This window comes from Coptis chinensis, chromosome 1, assembly GCF_015680905.1.
Source record: "Coptis chinensis isolate HL-2020 chromosome 1, ASM1568090v1, whole genome shotgun sequence".
NCBI classification, from domain to species: Eukaryota; Viridiplantae; Streptophyta; class Magnoliopsida; order Ranunculales; family Ranunculaceae; genus Coptis; species Coptis chinensis.
The window spans coordinates 87,825,413-87,848,364 of NC_141456.1; the positions used below are offsets into that span (position 1 = coordinate 87,825,413).

Genomic DNA, 22,952 nt, shown 5'->3' on the forward strand with positions numbered 1-22,952 from the left:
ATGACACAAGGGAGAAGTAAAAATCGGATAGAGAAATAACACATCCACTTGCTTGATCACTATCGATATCCTAAGTGAGAATTTAGGCCCTCTTTGGATCGATATAGCCGTAAATTCAAACCTATGAATTATTTTCAGCTAATTAGCCCCTCTCCGAGCCTTTCTTTAGACTTCCATAAACCACAATTCCTTTACCCCTGTTACAAAAAAAAAAAAAATAAAAATTCAACTTACCCAATCTAGAATAAGTCCGAGAATAGAATGAGTGAAGAAAGAAGAAGAGAAAAACGTGAAAACAAAAATTAGTTAGTTGCTTTCGTAAAAAGAAAAGAAGTTTCCATCCAAGAAAAAAAAAAAAAAATAGAAATAAATAAAAACTCCAAAAATAGAATAAAAGGGAGTCAAAAGCCAAAGGAAAGAAAAAGAAAAATATGGCTAGGGATGGGAACAAAGTATAGAAGCAAAAGAAAATAACAAGGTTTTCTCTAAGTTACAAAATATGAAGACTCTATTATCTCAGACTTGTCCTTTTGAATATCCATTTCCTTCCTTCTTAAACCATCTCCTAATCCCCGCAACACCTAATAAAGACCTCTAGCTCAATTAGGAATAAGTTAGTGTGATAGTAAGTGGCAGATGTGTTTGATCGACTCCGGCTTCCTTGTTGTCATTGAGATTGTAAGGTAAAGTGTGCCCACTGCACACTGAAGTAGCGAAACTTGAGTGGAAAAATCAGAGTGGTTTTCGTCTTGACATTTATGTGAGGACCTACTTAAGGATGCTATTCTGAGTTTTCATAAACGAACCTGCTAGGCATTTCATAGTATTACTCATAGTATATATATTTGTATCATAGATGATTGATTATTATGCATATATTAGCTTAGGTTTTTGACTTGGTTATTCTTATTCATTTGCTAGTGAGATGTATAGATAGTTTAGACATGAATGAGGAAACAATAATATTATTTCTTAGTCATTGCAGTATATATGAAGTTTGTGAGTACCTTCCCTGAAAAACTCTCCCGAGGCTATAACTCGTCCACTAGTGAATTCCTAGTGGTTTAAGGCCTTGTTGCATATGGTCAATGCAATCGCACTCAGCGAAACGAGAGTAGATAGAACTCCATTTTTGGTCACTTATTCTAATTTCTCATCTTTGCTTGAGGACAAGCAAAATGCTGTTTGGGGGTGGTTTGATAAGAGCCCAAAACTGTAGTTTTAACCCTGTAACAGTCATACTTTTAGACCAATTATGTGAGTAATAATTAAGAGTTAATACTGATTACGTGTTTTTTTGCATTTCAAGCTTCAAAGTCCATTATGTGCAGAAATGTGCCACTTTAGCGAGATAAAGGAGCAAAGGTCGGTTACTAAGGAGTTCTGTGATTAAAGGCCAAGATTCAAGAAGACAAAGCCTTTCTAAAGCCCGGTCAAAAGCTGAAAAGTCGACGCGGGCAGAAACATCACTCAAAGTCAGCAGAACTTCCGAAGGTTGTATCTTTGGAATCAGACCTCGGAATTGGGCCTACCTTATGTCAAAACTACCGGCTCGGAAAGAGCTTTCCAATGGTCTAAGCCTTAACCCAATAAGAGGAGCAGAAGTGGACGAAAAGTCTGTTGAAGCCAACTGCAACTGAATAGCCCTTTTTGGACTGAAAGAATTGGGTTTTGGGCCTGATTCTCTGGCCCAAAACATGGATCCAAGCCCATGCACGATTTTTGGATCTTAACATATAAAAACCAAAGCTTAGCTCTTTGTTAATGGTAGCTAGTTAGACCTAAAACAATAGATAATTCTAGATCTAGTTTTCATTAAATAAAATTATGTTTAGTTTAAATTCAATTCTTGTTTTAGATTAAACTCTTGGAATCATTGTTTTTAATTAGTTTGATAAATAAAATAGCTAGTTTGTTAATTTTGATTTTGTCATTTCAATTTATAGATCTAATTTTAATTCTTGTTGAGTATCATTTCTGAATTGTTAAATTAGATTGAAGTATTGTTAGTTAAATTAGCCAAGTTAGAATTTTGGTATGATGTTTAGTTTTAAATTAATGGGAAATGATAGTAGTATGAATCAAGGCTAAACCTCCATTAGAGGGATTGAAGAAGCCTTGATGACGTTTGATCTTGGTTAAACTTAGAAATTGTCGTGATAATTATTCCACTCTAGAAACGATTAATTCGCCATGAGAATGGGTTTAATCGCTCACAAACTAGTTATGAATTGGTAGAAATGCCATGTATAATTAGGGATTATAATTACTATTTTGATATGCTAAGCATTCAATTTGGATCATGACGAGTCTTTGTTAGTAGGATTAAGTCGAGTTAAGGTGGATTCAATTCCCTTTAATTCTTTATCTAGATTCAACCCCTTAGCATTCTATTATTTTGTTATTCGTAACTTGTTAATTGAATTCACCTCGTAGTATAGCATTCCCCTCGTAAACCTCTCATTAGACTTAAGACCGATTAGTTAACTACGAAATCATTTCATGCTAGAGAACTAGGAGTGGAACGAATTTGTTACTGCACTCTATTTCGATAGAATTGAGAGTAGAAACTTGATAAATATAGACTCGTAATAAGTTTTAGTTTATTTGCGTTTTGAGTTTCATCGTTCATTTCGTAGGTAAACTATCAATTTTATAGTTTATCAGTACATATAACATGTCCATGTCAAGAAGTTGAATACAACAAGGACCCAATGTGTGTTCTCCCCCACGTTTAACGCCATCATTAACTCATTTGATTTCAAAACATGTGGCACATCTCTGTTTTCTTGAACTAAATCTTTGAATGTCATCTTCTGACCGAATGAGAACCACAACCCACATTTTGAAATCTTCTCTTTAATAGTAAGACATTTCTCATCCAGTATGCCAACCACTTGTTCATACAAGTCCAAAAAACGTACTTGTTTTCGAATTAAAACAAAGTAACAAACATATATTTAGCACTTCTCACGCCTGTCAAACCAAAAAAAGAAAGGATGTGTTCATTTTAACGAATATCGGGAACAATGTCTCAGGCAAAATAGTGTAAGTATCAAAATCGGGTGTTGTATGTGGCAATACCATAGACTTCCTTTCGTAAGTAATCCACCACCTATGCAACTCCAGGTAGGTAGAAATCAACTTCAAACACAATAAAGGTGTTATTTAGATATAGGTTAGCCTAACATATAGCTACAAATAATTACTTAGTAGTTAGGAATACTATAAACCTCATCATTCAGCCATCGTCTGCCCTTGAGAATGTAGAATGTCGCAAAATCTAATTTTAAATCATTACCATTGTGTATTATATCGGACACCCCTATCCTGCCTTTCAGCGATTCCTTCTCCAACCACAATACTCAGTGGCATAATCTTCTGAAGTGCTGCAATTCACACTTTTATCTCATAGCTTAGCAGGCGTAGTTACTTTAGAGCACTTATTTATGAAGGGTCCTTCACCCATAACTTTAACAATCTTTGGAATGTATATACGAGCCACTCCAGTTTCAACTTTTGAAAATTTGTTCCTCTGTGCCACCTTCCTTCCAAGGATTTCTTTCACCTGTTCAAAACAATGGCCAGGTTAAATGCACTGTCTAAATAAGTAAACAAGAATGACAAGGGAATAAATACATTTCCCATACAAAAAATAAAAAAAATTCAAATAAAACTAAATAACATAAATGAAAAACCTTATTAGGATCCCTTTCAGGATTACTATTGTTCCCTTCAAAACTTTCATTTTCCAGTAACTGAGCATAACAACTTTGCACAATTAATATTTTCACTATTATTAGTAAATATATAAACCTAAGTTCTAAACAACCAGTATTTGCTAGCCTCTTATAAATCAAATACGAGAATACATTGAGTTTTTCAGGACTTAGGTTTTCAGACCTTTGCTGCATCATTGTTGGTACGTCTCACTTTTGACTTCCCTTTACGGTCCATCTGGATAGCCGTTTGCTTCGTTCCACTACCAATCCCTAATTCTTTTGTCATCACAACAATTTCTTTTAAAACATCACCAGGTTCTTTAATTTTAATTCATTAGTATCTCTACCACCCTCGATCATTTTCATATTTACCACCCTCATTTTCATTCACTTGTCCCAAGATTTTATGGTCCTTCAAGATAGCTCCTTGATAAGAGCCCAAAACTGTAGTTTTAACCCCTTAACAATATTATTGTTAAACCAATTATGCAATTAATAATATAGGTTTATCACTAATTACGTGCTTTTGAGTATTTCAGGCTTCGGAGTTGAATAAATGTAAATTCGTTACTAATTAAGCGCTAAAAGGAGTTAAAGTGATTGCTATGAAAGTTCTATGAAGAAAGCCAAGTTTCATAGAGAAAAAGCCCTTAAAAAGCCCAAGTTAAAGCTGTTAAGTGAAAGTCAATCCGGATTAGAAAGCTGAAGAAAAGTCAATAGAACTTCAAAAGACCATATCTTTGGGTTCAGACCTTGGATTTGGGCCCATTTCATATCAAAATGATCGGCTCAGAAAGATCTTTCCAATGGTCCAGACCTTACCTCCGTCAGAGTAGCATAAGTTGGTGAAAACTCGTGCTACAGTAACACGACCAGAATGGAAAGTCTTGGATTCAACAAATTGGGTTTTGGGCTCGATTTTTCAGCCCAAAACATGGCTCCTCAGCCCATGCACGAATTTGTGGATCTAGCTCTTCTATATTAAGAGACAAAAGCTTATACCTTAATCTATCTAGATCTAAACCTAGTTCTAGTTCATAAAATTTAGTTTTGTAGATATAATTAGTTTTAATTCATTAAATTAGTTTTTTTTTAGATTAATCTAGTTAGTTGTCAATTTTATTAGTTGTTAGAACAAGTTTTGAATTTTAGAATAAAATACTTAGTTTATATTTCAATATTTAATTTTGAATTCAATCTTTAATTCATAATTAGTTTGTCTTAATTTGATAATTAGTTAATCATCATCTTAGTTCTAAATTAGTTTTCAATCTTGTTTTAATTCATTTTGAATATTAGACCATTGTTAAATTAGATTTATGAAGTTTAATCATTTATTCAATAATGAGTTGTGCTAGTTGTTCTCATTTTAGAAATGATAGTATAATAATTCAAGGCTAAAACCTCCTTTAGAGGGGTTTGAAGAAGCCTTGATGAAGCTTGATTGTTGTTAGCATAGAATAGTTCATAATATTCCATTCCATTCCATTCTAGAAAACAATTAGTTCACCATGAGAATGGGTTTGATTATTTCACATACTAGTTGTTAGTTGGTAGAGATTACCATGACAAATTAGGGATTAGGAAGCCCCAATTGCTATGCGAAAGCATTGCAATTCGCATTACGATAATTCCTCGCTAGTTGATTAAGCCAAATTAAGGTGAAATCAAATCCCCCTAATTCCTTATCATATTATCAATTTAGTATTTCTGTATTTTAATTATTGTATCTTGATTAGTAGTTTTTCCTTCGTAGTATAATTTCTATCGTTACTCTCATTGACTTTGATAGACTGATTATCGTAGTTAATTTGAATTCTAAAGAACTAGGAATTGAACAAACTTTCTATTCCTCCTACATTGCAATAGCATCGAAAGTAGAAACTTTGATAAATTAAAGACACAAGTTTAGATTTAGTTTTACTTGCATTTGAGTTTAATCGCTTATTCGTAGGTAAAACTATCGATTTTACCTTTTATCAAATGGCGCCTCTGCCATCTTAGTTCCGTTTAGAATTGTTTTCATTAGTAATGTTAGTCTTCCCAAAGTCCCATTAAACCAACCCACCTTTGTTTGTTTCTAGCAGTGATTGTTTGGTTCAGAAACTAAAAAAAAATCAAAGAACAAACCTGAGTGCACCCCGCGCCCATACAAGGCTAACTTCGAGCGCCCCTAGTGCTGGAGCGCCGTGAACTCGAATTGGACTTGAGCACAACCCACGCCCTACCAAGGCAAAGTTCGAGCACCCCCCACTGATAAACATAAAAAAGATTAGTTCTACTCACAAATAAGCGATGAAACTAAATGCAAGTAAAATTAAAAACTGAACTCGTACTTGTTTATCAAAGATTTTTATACTCTCGAATCTATCGAAATAGAGTGGAGTAAAAGATTTGTTCCACTCCTAGTTCTTTAGCATTCAAAGTTTTCTACGACTGTGAGTCTATCCAAAGTTAATGAGAGTAATGGTGTGGAATTTATACTACGATGTGAATTCAAATAACAAGATACTAACTATAATGATTCAACTATGAAATGGTACAAAATACTAAGGTTTGAATCTAGATAAAGAATTAGGGGGGATTGAATCCAACTTAATAAACTAGCATAGATTATTGTAATCCAATTTTTACGATAAGAATTGGTCATTCTAATCCCTAATCATTCATGACAATCTCTACCAACTAATGACTAGCATGTGAGGAAGTTCTACCCATTCTCATGGCGAATCAACTCCCTTTTAGAGTGGAAAAGACTCTTACAACGATTCTACATTACACAATCAAGTTTTCATTAAGGCTTCATCAAACCCCTCTAATGGAGGTTTAGCCTTGATTCATCAAACTATCATTTCCATATGAAATTGAATAAGACGTACATAATATAAAGATTATAACTTTACTATATCAATCTACTCAAGAATTAAATTCGAAATTAAACAACTAAGAAATGATTAGCAAACAATTAATTTAATTTAGAGCTAAGTACTTAAATAAATCAATATTCAAAATTATGAAGAACTAACTATTTTATTGATCTAATGAATAATAAAACAATGATTAAAATAACTAAATTAAAACAAGATAATGAAAAACTAATTAATAGAATGAAAACTAAAATCTATATCTAAAAACTATGCTCTAATGGCTACTTGCTACCTAACCTAATTATGTCTTAAGAGCTAAGTCTTGTGTGTGGAAATGGAGGAGACCAGATCTACATTTTCGTGCATAGGCTAAGGAGCCATGTTTTGGGCCGGAGAATCGAGCCCAAAGCCCAATTTCTTTAGTACACAGAGCCCTTTCCAGCTAGCTTTGACTTCAACAGACTTTTTGTCTACTTATCCTCCTCTGATTGGGACAAAGTTTATACCATTGGAAAGCTCTTTCCGAGCCGGTTGTTTTGACATAAGGTACGCTCAATTCCGAGGCCTGAGTCCAAAGATACGGTCTTCGAAAGTTCTGCTGAATTTTGTGTGTTGTTTCTGCCCGCGTTGACTTTGACTTTTCAGCTTTTGACCGGGCTTTACAAAGGCTTTTTCTCCTTTAATCATAGAACTTCTTAGCAGCCAACCCTTACTCCCTTATCTCACCAAAGTGGCACATTTCTGCACATAATTGACTTCAATGCCTGAAATACATAAAAGAACGTAATCAGCATTAACTCTTATTTATTACTTGCACAATTGGTCTAAAAGTATTATTGTTAAGGGGTTAAAACTACAGTTTTGGGCTCTTATCAAACTACCCCCAAACAGCATTTTGCTTGTCCTTAAGCAAATATGAGAAATTAGCATAAGTGACCAAAAATAGAGTTCTAACTAATCTCGTTTTGCCGAGTGCGATTGCATTGACCATATGCAACAAGGCCTTAAACCACTAGGAATTCCCTAGTGGATGAGTTATAGCCTCATGAGAGTTTTCCAGTGAAGGTACTCACAAACTTTATCTATACTACAACGACTAAGAAATAAAACTATTGTTTCCTTATTTATGCTCCCAATTATTTATATATCTCACTAGCAATGAATAAAGAATAATCAAGTCGAAACCTAAGCTAATATATGCATAATAATCAATCATCTATGAATAAACATATATACAATGAGTAATACTATGAAATGCACTAGCAGGTCTGTTTCTGAAAACTCATAATAGCGTCCTTAAGTAGGTCCTCACATAAATGTCAAGACATAAACCACTCTGATTTTTCTGCTCAAGTTTTCAGTGTGCAGTGGGCACACTTTACCTTACAATCTCAATGACACACAAGGAAGCTGGAGTCGATCAAACACATCTGTCACTTACTATCACACTAACCTATTCCCAATTGAGCTAGAGGTCTTTATTAGGTGTTGCGGGGATTATGAGATGGTTTAAGAAGGAAGGAAATGGATATTCAAAATGGACAAGTCTGAGATAATAGAGTCTTCATATTAAGTAACTAGAGATAACCTTGTTCTTTACTTTTGCTTCTACACTTTGTTTCCATCCTTAGCCATATTTTTTTTTTGGCTTTTGACTCCTTTGATTCTATTTTTGGAGTTCTCCCTTGTGTTGCATTTCTCAAATGTTTCACTCATATAAGTCTTTAGGCTATATTCTCACAGGATTTGTAAAATAAGTACTCTAGCCTAGATTTCAGAAACTTACTGCCAACAATCATAGATACCCATGTAACATATTTATAGATAGATGCAAGGATTATTACCTACATATTAACCTAAGTTTCAAAAAACTATTCTAATGCAAAAGCTACGTGAGATTTTTCTAGATTATCAAGGGCCTAAAGAACGAAATCAATACCAATATTCCTAAGTGTATATCATAAACTTTTTATTAATATTTTTAAAATTTTTGATTTTTTTAATTAGAAAAAAGTGCGTACTCTACATATCTATATCCTAACAGATGCCTTAATTACACGTGTTTCTATGCCCCCAAACAAGAAGCATGTTTTGTCCTCAAAGTATTTAAATAAAAAGGGTAGGAAATACCATGGAAATGCGTGAAATTCTAGAACATCTGCAAAACAAGGTTAAAACATACTAATATAGAAAATAAAAAGTGATGCAACTTGATATGAGTTATACCCGTTATGGGGTTAACAAGAAAAAAAATTGCTTAGGACATAAGCAGACACTAACTGAAATAAAAACTAACCTTAACTCCCGTTTAAGCGTCATCCTCCTCATCCTCATTTATAAAGAACTGAGGCTCCTTCGCATCCTGCAACGCCATGGTAATTTGTCAGGCTTCACGCCACTTATCGTCTACTATAGCTAAGTCTACTATAGCTAACCTGTCAAGCGCCACTTGGTCGGATGGGGTGTAAGGTGCAACCTGATGAGGTTGTATCTTCCACCCTTGCCAAGTCTTTGCACGGAACAAGCGAATAATACAATTTGTGGGTCTCACAATGTCAACCCTAACTCAATCCGTAAAACGGGCACAAAAAATAGGGAAGAAACATAGTATAATACGGCAAATTAAAACAGGCATAAGAAGGTACTTATGCCTCTTGTTATGGGTTCGGGCTAAACTAGACATTAGGGTCTGGGGAATATCATAGAGTGTACGTCCCCCAGCTAAAGCAAGGAAAATATCACAAGTTTCGTCATTCACAGAAGAATAACGCCATTCCACTCTAATGTTTAGCATGATCTAAAACATAGCAATGCACACGTTCATAGACAGGCTACCAAGGGCGACGTTATAATCCCCTTAGTCCTCTATCCTAAAGATTCCTGCCACGTAATCACTACACCATAAGGGCCATTTTGTAACAGGGCAAAATTTCCATTTGTAACGAATATATCTGTTACAACCTTTCTAACGGACATAAGTGTGAGCTTCTTTGGTATCCGTTAGTATATTTCAATTTATTTTTCTAATTATTATCAAAGCAATATTTTAATCATTTGTAACAATTGTGTCCGTTAGGAAACAAACTAAAATAAGGACCAAAAAGGTATATACGGAACTAACGGAATAAACTGAAGTAAATAAAACAATTGTGCCCCTCCCATGCTCGTCTCTTTCTTTATCAAAAAAAAAAATGCTCGTCTCTCTCAGGTCTACAAGACTCCATGAAACCCTATCCCATGTATTGTCTCCTCTGTCAAACCCTCATCGACGAAGATGAAAAAACACTAGGTATATATGCTTTCTCTCTTAATCTCTTGATCTATTTTCTCTCTCCTACACAAAAAACTAGCTAGTCAATTTATGAGTTTTTTGGTTTAATTATGCTCCATGAACTGGTCAAATTAGGTTTATTTGTTTCGCTTGCTGATAAATTTAGGTAATTTAAGTTTTGTGTAGAATTGTAACATTGGAATGTAAATTTATGCTCACGATTGGGATGATTTCGTTGCTTGGCTAATCAAAAATAAAAAACACCTTAACCTGCTCATGATTTAGTCGGTTTTCATGTAAAAGCGTGTTTCTTTTTATAGAGCTCTAAGGATGGAGATGAACAGGTAAGCTCTCACTCGATCTCTCATCTCTCTCTTTTGATTTGGTTCTCGAGCTCATCCGGAGAAAAAGGCTCTAGCAAACAGTACTTTTATTTTTTTGTTCACCTCTTAAAAAGTAGTTTCATTGTTCATCTACTTTGTTGAAAATTTTCTATGTTTGCTTGATGTTTCAAAGCAGATGTGGTAATCTTGGAATTCCCTAATTAAGGGCTTTCATTTTGTGGTTCTCTTATTTGGAGGTTCAGGAATTCATGATACTCGGGTTTGTTTTCTTCCCGAGAACTTCATTTTTACCCCTCGGGCTGGCGTAGCACACTCTTATCATCATCATCATTCGTACCCTACCGATACCATAAGGTACTTGCTTCAAACTTCTGTTATAACAGATTATTGTGTACTTTTACAAATTGTGGGTTTAAGATGTGTAGATGGGCTGCTGCTAGGAAGCTTTTCACTAACATACGTTTGAAAAGGTACAGAACTATGTGTAACATATTTGCTCAACAACTAACATACGTTTGTTGTTTTACATTCACATAGAAAATATATCACTTTGATCAAATAGTTTGACTAGCTAAAATTTCAAGGAATTTTGAATACATTAGAAGTCTAACTTGTAGTATCTTGTTGTGTATTGCATCTGTATTGTGGAAACTTTAAAGAATTATGCTGAATGTGATTTAAATGCTAATTGACTTATGAATGGATGTCTCCTCACTAAATTTAAAGTTGATTGCAGATTTGCAGGTGCTCTGGATTCTTTCAACTCCTCTAAGCTGTGCTCCCATTCTATTCTATAGCTCCTATTCAACTATATTAGGTCATCCTCCATGACACCATATTTAACACCATGTCGTTTTACTGGTTATTGTTTGCTTTAATGAGTTTTGTTTTTTGCAATCTTTGCAAGTGATGAACACTAGTCCCTTTCATTAATTGGGGTTTTAGTTATTTTGGGATTCTTTGGACAATGTGGTGCTCTACAGATTAAGGTATCAACTTGCTTATAAATTCTTATTTTTCTGTGAACTAAAAATTGACTTCAATTCTGTATTTAGCCTTGCATCTACTATGCTGATTTAAAAAAAATCATTTACAAGTTAGGTACTCAATAACAAGTTGCTAGCAATTGCCAAGACTGAGATTTGAATTTCAAGTAATTTAGACATCGAGTGCCTTATTAGTGTGAACACAGCTCGAGTAGTGTGCGGTAATGGCTCAGTCTTGTCTACTTTCATTTTTTGTACACAAACAACTTAGGAGCGACTTGACTGTATGCTACTAGTTTGTAAGTGAACTATGTCTATGGACCATGTTAGTATGTTACTAGCTAGTCTGGTATTCGGCAATGAATTTAGCAAGTAACAACATTACATCACTGTCTGTAGACTGAGTCAGTTTCATTTAGCAAGTAACGGGTTTGTATCAATGTCAGTTTCAGGAGTTTCACTAGTTAGTTTTATTTGCAATTTGAATACTTGATATTTTGTCATTATGTATTGTTCCTTTTGATATTCATTTATTATGACCGCATGAAATTCCTTACACTACAATAACTTGTTATGAATGATTTAGTGTGTGTGTGCCTCTAATATTTGTTTTTCTTTCTCTTATTTCATTCCTGAAGAGGATGAAGAATTAGCACACTGACTGATTTCCTTATGTTTTAAAGGGTGTGGGAAACAATGATTATTTCTGTGATGACGGCAAGGCAAAATTTTAGTTTCGAGTCATCAAATTCAGAAGAATGAAATCCAAAGACATGGTACATTTACTTCTTACATTGATATAATCTATTCTGTCTAGACATGGTAAATTTAGTTTTGAGTCATCAGATTTAGAAGAATGAAATCCAAGTTCACCTTCAGGTATTGTTCTTGCTCAAATCTTGGGTGTGTAGTGAAGTTCTTTTAATACCCTTAAAGGTTAGTTTTTTGTGTACTCTTTTTTTTGTCATTAGAAAAAAGAAATTACTTGCCTTACCGAAAGAAATTATTACAAACTAAATTTGTTCTTATGAAGGAAATGGGTTGTTGGTAGTGTTTAGATATTGTTTTTTGCATTTAATTCACTTGGAAAATGGATGACTCATTAGCATTATGGTGTTTGAGTGGTAGTTGTTCTACATTTCTAATACGTTGTGGGAAATCATCGTGGTAAGGATGAGGTGTTGTTAAGGTGTTATAAGAATTGTGTGATAATGTTGAGGTAGTGCTTTTTAGATTAAGTTTTAAACCTTGGTGAGATAACTTTTTTGTCTAATTTCTTTTCTACCATGGCAGACTCATGATATGCATGCTAAATCCATGTGATCTTTTAGGGAAGGTGAATCAAGTAAAATAGATTTGGTTATGTGTAGGTTAAGCTTACTAAGTGATTGAACAAGGAGATTTATTTTTCACAGTACAAGTTTAGACATCTGAATTTCGATTGTTTCTTAGGTGCATGAGTTTAATTGCTTGCTTGTATCCTTATTTGTTAGTAATCAACGAATTATTTTAAGATGGATAAACACTTCTTTGGCACGTAGGAATTTGAATGTAGACATAGCTGTTCTAAAAGCAATATGAGAGGTACATTTGATATTGTGGCATTGCTGCATAATACACTCTGAGATTATCAGAGAAACAGAACTGTGCACATCCTAGTGCCTTCATTGAGGTAATAACATGCCCGTTACGTCATTTTGTGGTATTAAACTACATTTTAGGCTTTAATTTTTTGTGGTTTATTCTTTTATGTGGGAAGTATGAGATTAAAGCGACATTTTTTTGGTAAAAACAGGTATACACATCCAACAATGTAAGGGTGAAGATGGTGGTGCTACTTCTGACTCGTACTCGACATATTCTCAATGGTCGAGTTGGTAGTTGTGTCAGCTTGTTGTGTTTTTCAGTTTCTATTATATTGTGTTACAATTGTTGTTGTAACTTTGGATGGATACGATTAGGTTAATTCATTTTTACAAGTGTTTGTTCTGTAAATTTGGATTTGGATTGGTGGCTTTAATTCTATAATATTAACTGAGTCGGGTTTTCTTTTATTCACTTGTTACTTGAGTTGTAATGTAATGTAATATTTTTGTATGTAAGATGGATTGTGGATAATCAGATGTGATGTAGCTCCGTACAGGGTGGAAATCTTTTGGCGCTAGAAAAAATATTTTTTTTTGCACTGGACTGTTTTTTAGTAATGGTTATATCTGTTACGCTAAATGTTAGTAATGAAAGGGCCCCAAGCTTCACTAACACTTATATCTGTTAGAAATGAAAGATTTCCATGGACAATCAACGGTTGACTATCTGTTACAAAATAATTACCAACGAATATATCTGTTACTAAATTAATATACGTAACGAATATATCCGTTACTAAATTTGCCTAAATGACTGTAACACCCCAGAAGTAACGGATATAAGCGTTAGTAAAAATATAAGTAACGATTATAATTGTTGCTAAACACCATTTATGGTGTAGTGAATACTCATGCAAATCCTCATAGTTATACATGTACATATTATCTACCAAATAGGCCCATGAGTCTTGTATTTCAGCGGGCATAGCAAGTCCAAGGACAAAGGCTAGCAAGAACCTCGAAATTTCCATCGGTTCATCCCCGATGGTGATGGAGAACACTTGTTCTCCATCTGGTCTATCAAAGAACTTACAATTATCATAAAAATAAGATGTAAGTGCGGGAGAATAAAGTTTATCAGGATTTACCAATAGCAGCTCCCAACCTACTAGAATGATCACTTCACGAAACCACGCACCATAGGCGTCACTTTGGAGCAAGTCTTCAAAAGACTGTTCCGGTATGATACGAGGGGATGTCATCACCAAACTACTCGCTGGAACAGCTGCAGTCGATCCTGGAACAACCCTCAAAAAATTGGAATTTTTCTTGCCCACGGGGGTCAGGGCGCGGGGTGCACCTTGGTGAATTTTGAGTTCCAGGCACTTGGGCGCAGGGCGCGCTCACTTTTTGCCTGGGATGGGCGCGGGTCATGCTCAGGATGAAAACTGGAATTCCAGTGTTTTGGACGCAGGTCACACTCAGGTTTGGGCTTGGTAGGGCACGGGTGGCGCTCTGAAGAGATTTTGACTGACAGTGCCTAGGGTGTGTGGCGCTCCATCAAGCAGGAGCCCGAGAGTGCTTTGAAATGTTTGAAGTGAGAAGGAAAATAAGGAAAAGTTGGGAGTGAAAGGTGAGAGATGAATGTGAGGTGTAGTGTAGGTTGTGAGTGTAGAATGAAGGAAGTTTATATAGGTTTTAAGTTTCCAAAACGAATCGGGAAGTTGCCAAAAAGCTTTAAGGCAATTGCCGGAAACAAAAAATTTCCAAAACCGAAAATGGAAAAACCCATATTCTCTATTCCAAAACAAACCCAATATCTTTTAGGTTAAATTTAGGATAGTAACTGACTAACTCATTAAGATTTCATCCTGCCACAATATCTACTCATAGCCATGCCCATATCGGCAATATTCTCAACCATCACTCCAAAACAACTTCTAAAATGGAGGATCATATAACAAATCATGTTTGAGTAAATAATACCACTCCCAAACAATTCGGGAAGGTGGGATTAACAATAAATACAATGCACAATTTGAAAAGAACCATATTTTATTAAAATTCAAATTCAAATACAATTAACTACCGAATTCAAATTTAACTACTGAATTAAAAAAAAAACTTAATATCTCAACTAATAAAAACAATAAAAACAACTAAATAACATTGAAACAACAACTTTTTCTAAACCACTAGCCATGTGATGAAGATGAACCTTGAGATGGAGATTGGGCCTGGGATTGTGATGGGGCCTGAGATGAAGAAGGACTCGAGCTATTCGTCCTTTAATGACGATGCTCATGCCTCTCAGACTCATCTGAAACAGAACCCTCCAGGGGTGGCATGCGTCGTAGAATCTCTACTTGGAACAGGCGTTGTGCTTCCATTGCTGATTTCATCTCTGCCTTCATCTCTGTATATTGCGCATTATGACGCTGAAGGAGTGTCTCCATGTTACACAAGAGATCCTCCTGACCCTTTTCGAGGTTTTCAAAACTCGTCTGAAGGTTCTTTTGTTTATTTCGAATTATAATCTGCCTATCCCGTACATCTTCGCAAATAGCATAAATGCACCGCACGCCAATATGCAACACTGACATGCGTTCTGAATCGGACGTACACCTCTCCAAGGCATCTTTATCCGAACATGTCATGTCCTTCATTTCCTCATCCAAATCAACCACCCTATCCTCCGGCAACATCCAAGTCTTTTGGATACACTCCGTATAAATAATTTCATATGAATGCAATTTCAACATAGACCACTCAGTTCTTGGTCCCCCAAGACAACATTATCTTCGTAATTAAAACAGAAAATGGTGCAATACTCTTCCCAACTCTTCTAATCATATTTATCAAAAACTTGAGGATACAGAATTCATACATCTTCTCTTGCAATATCCAGATAACGTGTAGACATGTCAAACCGATGTCGCTCACTTTCTCCTTCCCAATGACGTTCTTACCAATCCACTGAGCTACAGCCAGTTGGTTGGTTCATAGAGATGACTGTCGAGCACAATGAGAATTCGTATTGACCCTCCATGAGAGTGTCTTTCATCAATGTAGGAACTCCAGTATACTGGAATTCCTGCTCGGTGGCTTTGAGGTGGCGTGCAGGCATAATGCCTACAATCTCAACCAACTTCTCTTTCGATAATTCTTTCCGCGTCCCGGCCACCTTCATGAAAATTTTCTGTCCATCCAACTCTCTCTTCTTATAAAATTGTTCTACTAAATCGGAGTGCTAGAAATCATCTGTCGAGTACCACAACCTATTCCAATTCCTCCTAATCATTTTGTCACCATAAAACGGCGCGAAGCGGTTGGCCGTAAACGCTTGTTCCGGCAAAATCCTTCGTCTTTGAGCCATTGAGATTTTGAAACAATTTGGGGGTTTAAATGGAATGTGGGGATGGAGTTTGGGACTCCCTCACTAACAAAACAATGGTGGTGGCGCGGCAGTTCAAATTTCTTTGATTTTTGGTGGTTTTCGGTGGTTTAAATTGTTTGAAATTGGTGTGGGAGAGGTTTGGAGAAGATTTGAAATTGATTTGAACTTTTGGGCATGGGTGTTTTTTTTTTTTTTTTTTTTAATTTTGTTAGGGTTTAAAGCTTGTTAATGGCAGTGGTGGAAGATGGAAATTGCGAACTGTTGGTTTGAAAGAAAGGGACGAACGTGCATGGCACGTGCGCGCGAGTTTGGGTCCAAGCCTAATTTGATTTTTCAATTTTTGTCTATTTTTTGCGCAACTTCAAACTAAAATTGCCGCTTCATTACCGGTCATATTTTTGCGAATGAGCTATGAAAATGATCAGGAGAGAATTTCCAATCTAATGATCCATAAAACACTCTATTCCGACCATGGATGACATATAAGAAGATAGAAAACACCTCAAAGTGCGTGCATGACGTAAGTTATGCGAACGAATGAACTCTAATTTCATAGATAATGTCAACCTGAATTGAAATACAATTAAACGGCCTAAACAACACAAATGGAAAGTTGAACAATCTAGGACGGAAAATGAACACCCCACCCCTAAACAAATTTTAGACAACAGCGTTCAGAAAATTATTTTTAAAAGTGGGTCTTTTAAAGTCAGATTCCCGAGACTTCCTAAATTACTATGTTTGTGATTTTAACAATTTTTTTATTTTTTTATGAATAAGATTTAATATAAGAAAAACAAGAAAGCAATAAATGCATAATTCACACCATAGAGGAACATGACTCTAAATCTGAGAAAATATGCAAGAGTGGAAAACGTTAATTATGTTAACTGTGTACTTAGGATCCGGTACTTACAGCCACACACTTCATAAGGAGGGCCCAGTTACCTGAATGGTGCACTTACCCATATATGGAAATGAAAGGAAGTACACCAACGAACAAAATGAAACGTTTATAGTCAGATACTCGAGACTTTAACAAATAACTGGATATATATATATACCCTGCAGTTTTCCATATATCAACAATCTAAAGAGTTGTGGGTCTTTCCATAAATAAATAACATGGTATGCACCCCCAAACAGAATCAAGCACCAAGATTCTCTATGACGCAACTTATTAAAATGAAAACGAAGTCTGATAGATCTTGAACGTAACCACTCATGCACCTTCTTCTTCATTGAATGAGAGGGTGTCCAGGTGAATAATCGTGAGAAAATGGATGTTTGTGGAAGATATGTTGGATATGGATAAGTTTTAGAAATAACGAATGTAAAAAATGGGAATGTGTGTACTGTCTCAATTCTAAAAATGAAGGTGTCAACTGCCTTTCCCTTGGGAATTATTTCTGTATTAAGAGGATTTAGAAAATCATAAAGCACAGAAGAAACAAGAGGGTCAAACGCAAACTCCAGGTTCCGTTGAAAAGGTGGAAGGTGGGGAACATTAGTGATGGAAGATGAATGAGTGTCAGCTAGAGCTCTAAGGTCTAGATCATTAGAAGCCTTGAGATATGCCAGACATTCCTCAATAGGTGGGTCAAAAGAATCACTGGGGTAGACGGTGAAAAATTCATCTTCCGTCATAGGGTCAAGGGAGAAATGGATGTTGGTAGGGTGGGACTCACGATGTGGCAGGGAAGAGTTGCAAAAGAGTTGAAGGAAATCTTCCTCAATTTCATCTACGTCCAAGGAGTCCTTGTCGAAGTTAGAACTTCCAAAGGAAAGGAATTTGTGCATCTGGTCATCCGAAAATGTGGTTTTGAAATAATCATGAGCTAAGCTCTCGATCATGCTAACCTCTCCATCGATATTCATATCAGGAAACTGTTTGATTGTTTTAAAAACATTGACCTCAACGGAAAGATGGCCAAAGGACAAGGACATCGAACCATCGCGACGGCAGTTTATAAGCGCGTTGGCAATTGCCAAGAAAGGGCGCCCTAAAATGATCGGAACAAAATTGTTAGCGACTTTTGTATTGAGTATAACAAAATCCGTAGGATAGTAGAAATCCTAAACCTTAACCAGCACATTTTCCACTACACCCTTAGGATACTTGATAGACCTATCAGCTAATTGCAACGTCATTGTTCTAGGTTGCATTTCCTGTAGACTTATTTGTTTATATAAATAATAAGGGATTAAGTTAACACTCGCCCCGAGGTCTAATAAAGCAGTGGTCATGTGAGTATCCACTAAGGTGCAGTGTACAGTAGGACGACTAGGGTCCTTGTACTTAACGATTCCATTGTGTTCTGTTAAAGTTGGAAACTGTTCAGTTAAAAATGCGTCTTTAGGAATCTTTGTCTTACGCCTAGTAGTGCACAACTCTTTAAGAAACTTAGCATGGTGAGGTAACTTTTTAATCGCTTCAAGAAAAGGTAAGTTTATCGTTAGATTTTAAAAAACTTCCCTAATCTCGTCAAAATTTGTATCCTTGTTTAACATAGCTAATTTCTGAGGAAACGGTGGTTTCCCTCTATATTTAGCATATGGATCAACAGGATGGTTAACCTTGCTTTTCTGTTTCTTAGGTTGTGGTTTAACCGGTACCTCTACAAGTAGGATCTTCAGTTATCATTTCGGTATCTAGTTCGATATCAGGTGTAGGGAATACTGGTGGGGTAACTATAAGGATAGTTACTTTGTTATCAACCACTCTGCCTGAATAGAGAGTGGTGATGGAATTTATCTCACCTATGTTTGCATTTTCGTTACTAGCATTACCGTTTACCTCAAATGTTGTGTTTGGTGTTTTAGGATTAGGTATCGCTTGTCCTAGAAACACACCTTTGTGTTGTACTTTCTCTTGTGCTAACTGCTGTAAAGAAAGTTGGATGGGTTATAAAATTTGTTGTTGGGTTTGCATAAACTCGTCAAAATGATCCGGTTGTGGAGGAGTGTTAGCTATAGGTTGTGTGACAGGAACTATGTCACGTTGATTATTAATGGGTGGATTTTGATAGTTATTATTTACTAGAACGATACCTCTATTAGTATTATAATTATTATTGTTATAATTATTATAATTACCCTGACCTTGTCCTTGTCGTGGTTGAGCTTGGTTGTTATAATTATAATTATCCTGACCTTGTCCTTGCCTTGGTGGACCTTGGTTGTAATTGTTTGTTGGCCTAACATTTGGGTTAAATAACCTTGGAGGTTGTTGATTATTTTGCCAATCGAAGTTGGGGTTTTGTCGCCAAGCTGCGCTAGGTTCGCTATTAATGGAACAAACATTATCTTGTTATGATTGTTGTTGTTCATAGGCGAGAGGACAATAGGAGTCCGGATGCTCAGGACTCAAACAGAAATTACATGGATTGGAGTTGACATTCATGACAGGGATAGGCATTTGTTGAACAGAAATAGCCTCTACCTTTTTAGTGAGAGATACGAATAAATTTTTAAGTTCAGGATCGTGTTTCATCTTAAACATACCGGCGGCCTTTACTGTTGTAGAAGAACTAGCGGAACGGGAGATATCTCACTACCCCCCCGTTATTATTACGCTTAGTTTGATCTTCTAAAAATTTATAAGCCTTTGAGGCTCCCTTACTTAGGAAACTACCCCTATTCATTATGTCAAGGACTTCTTTATGGTGGTGTAGAAGTCCTTTGAAAAAGGCACGAACTAACGTGTCTTTCGCGAGGTTATGGTGTGGACACTTTATAAGAAGATCGGTGAAACGATTCCAAGCCTCTGAAAATGATTCATGAGGATTCTGTCGAAAGAAATGAATCTTGGAAAGCATTTCATCAGTCTTCAGTGGTGGGTAAAAATATTCCATAAATAGTTGAACAAGTTTAGCCCACGAGTCCACAGACGAGTCCACAGAATTAGGTGCTTGGGCAGTTAACCAAGACGCTGCCTTATCGGCTAAAGTGAAGGGAAATACCCTCAGTTTAATTTGTTCAGCACCAACCGTAGGATGGTGGAATGTAGTAAGGACTTGGTTAATCCTACGCATGTGCTGATAAGGTTTTTCATGGACTAACCCATGAAAAATGGGTAACAAATTAAATATATTTGGGGGGATTCGGAAATCCCCCACTGAGTCTGATAGAACGATGCAAGATTTAGGGCTATCATTCAAGGCTTTGTAAAAGTCAAAGAGAGGAGACTCTCTTTCTTCAGCCATTATTTCAGGTGGTGTGTGTGGTATATTAGCTAAAGGTGTAGTGAGTGGTATACTAGAAAGGTGTGTTTGTTAGCGTTGTCGGTTGATTACGTTAGGCGTTTTTCTTCGGCTTGACCTTAATCTGATGCAAGGCTAAGACCAATCTTAACTAAACATGACAACACTCCAAACAATCTTGATATGCTAGTATGAACCTCTAACAGGAGATGCGAGGTGTTTGAAGAAAGAAGTACATGAATGCCTCCTTGCTTTGCTTATGAATAGCATCTTGTATATGCATGCCCAGTGTATATAACAAGTTAGAACACTGAAAACCTTGAAAAAATGGAAGTTTGAAACAAACCTGTGGAAATCGGCAGGTTCAGCAGTATACCGGTCTTCGAGAATAATAAAGCCTAGGTAGGGCGCGGGTCGCGCTTCGATCAAGTTGGAGTTCCAGGCATTTGGGCACGGGGGGCGCTCGAACTTAGCCTTGGTAGGGCGCGGGTCGCACTTAGGGAAAAATTGGAGTTCCAGGCATTTGGGCGAGGGTGGAGCTCCAATTTAGGCTGCCTAGGGCACGGGTCACGCTCTGTATAATTCTGCGAGGAAAAATTTCAATGCTGAAACAGACAACCACAATTAGAATCAAACAAGGGTGGGTGGGTTTAGGGACTTTGGAAGACTAACAATTCTAAAGAAAACAATACTAAAGGGAACTAAGATAGCTATGGCACCATTTGATAAACATAAAAAAGATTAGTTCTACTCACAAATAAGCGATGAAACTAAATGCAAGTAAAACTAAAAACTGAACTCGTACTTGTTTATCAAATATTTCTATACTCTCGAATCTATCAAAATAGAGTGGAGTAAGATATTCGTTCCACTCCTAGTTCTTCAGCATTCAAAGTTTTCTACGACTGCGAGTCTATCCAAAGTTAATGAGAGTAATGGTGTGGAATTTATACTACGATGTGAATTCAAATAACAAGATACTAACTATAATGATTCAACTACGAAATGGTACAGAATACTAAGGTTTGAATCTAGATAAAGAATTAGGGGGGATTGAATCCACCTTGAATCAAACTTAATAAACTAGCATAGATTGTTGTAATCCAATTCTTACGTTCTTACGATAAGAATTGGTCGTTCTAATCCCTAATCATTCATGGCAATCTCTACCAAGTAATGACTAGCATGTGAGGAAGTTCTACCCATTCTCATGGCGAATCAACTCCTTTCTAGAGTGGAATAAACTCTTGCAACGATTCTACACTACACAATCAAGTTTTCATTAAGGCTTCATCAAACACCTCTAATAGAGGTTTAGCCTTGATTCATCAAACTATCATTTCCATATGAAATTGAATAAGACATAATATAAAGATTATAACTTTACTATATCAATCTACTCAAGAATTCAATTCGAAATTAAACAACTAAGAAATGAATAACAAACAATTAATTTAATTTAGAGCTAAGTACTTAAATAAATCAATAATCGAAATTATGAAGAACTAATAAAAAATAAAACAATGATTGAAATAACTAAATTAAAACAAGATAATGAAAAACTAATTAATGGAATGAAAACTAAAATCTAGATCTAAAAACTATGCTCTAATGGCTACTTGCTACCTAACCTAATTATGTCTTAAGAGCTAAGTCTTGTGTGTGGAAATGGAGGAGACCAGATCCACATTTTCGTGCATGGGCTGAGGAGCCATGTTTTGGGCCGGAGAATCGAGCCCAATGCCCAATTTCTTCAGTCCATAGAGACCTTTTCAGTTGGCTTTGACTTCAATAGACTTTTCGTCCACTTCTGCTCATCTGATTGAGTCAAGGTTTAGACCATTGGAAATCTCTTTCTGAGCCGGTCATTTTTACATAAGGTACGCCCAATTCCGAGGCCTAAGTCCAAAGATACGGTCTTCGGAAGTTCTGCTGACTTTTGTGTGATGTTTCTGCCCGCGTTGACTTTGACTTTTCAGCTTTTGACCGGGCTTTACAAAAGCTTTTTCTCCTTGAATCTTGGCCTTTAATCACAGAACTTCTTAGCAACCAACCCTTACTCCTTTATCTCGCCAAAGTGGCATATTTCTGCATATAATTGACTTCAATGCCTGAAATACATAAAAGCACGTAATCAGCATTAATGATAACTATAAAATGTATAGTCTACCTACGAAATGAACGAATTCAATCCGTAAGTAAACTAAAACTGGACTTTTACGAGTCTATTATCAAAGCTTCTACTCTCTATGCGAATTGCACTAAGTGGAGTAGGAAGTTCGTTCCACTCCTAGTTCCCTAGCATGGATTGTCTTCTAAGTCTAAGAAATCAGCCCTAACTCAATGAGAGCTTTACGAAATGTTATGCTAACAAGACGCGTTATTTTAAATAACTAGATATAATAAATAACAAGATAAAATATAAACTAAAGATAATAACGGAAATCACGGAATACGATTGTTGACTCTAGATAATGAAATAGAGGGAATTAAATCCACCTCGAATCCAACTTAATAACCTAGTATAGATTGTCGTATCTCGATTCTTACGTTTTCGGCAAGAATTTCGAGTCTAAT

The 22,952-nt window shown here is 36.0% G+C and overlaps 1 long non-coding RNA gene across 1 annotated transcript; it reads left to right on the plus strand.

The window, feature by feature from the left end:
• The first annotated feature begins 11,110 nt into the window (after positions 1-11,110).
• On the plus strand, positions 11,111-12,356 carry LOC147525667 (uncharacterized). Its single transcript, XR_015198383.1, has 3 exons — positions 11,111-11,193; positions 11,874-11,966; positions 12,070-12,356. It is a non-coding gene; the product is annotated as an uncharacterized LOC147525667 (long non-coding RNA).
• The last annotated feature ends 10,596 nt before the right edge of the window (positions 12,357-22,952 follow it).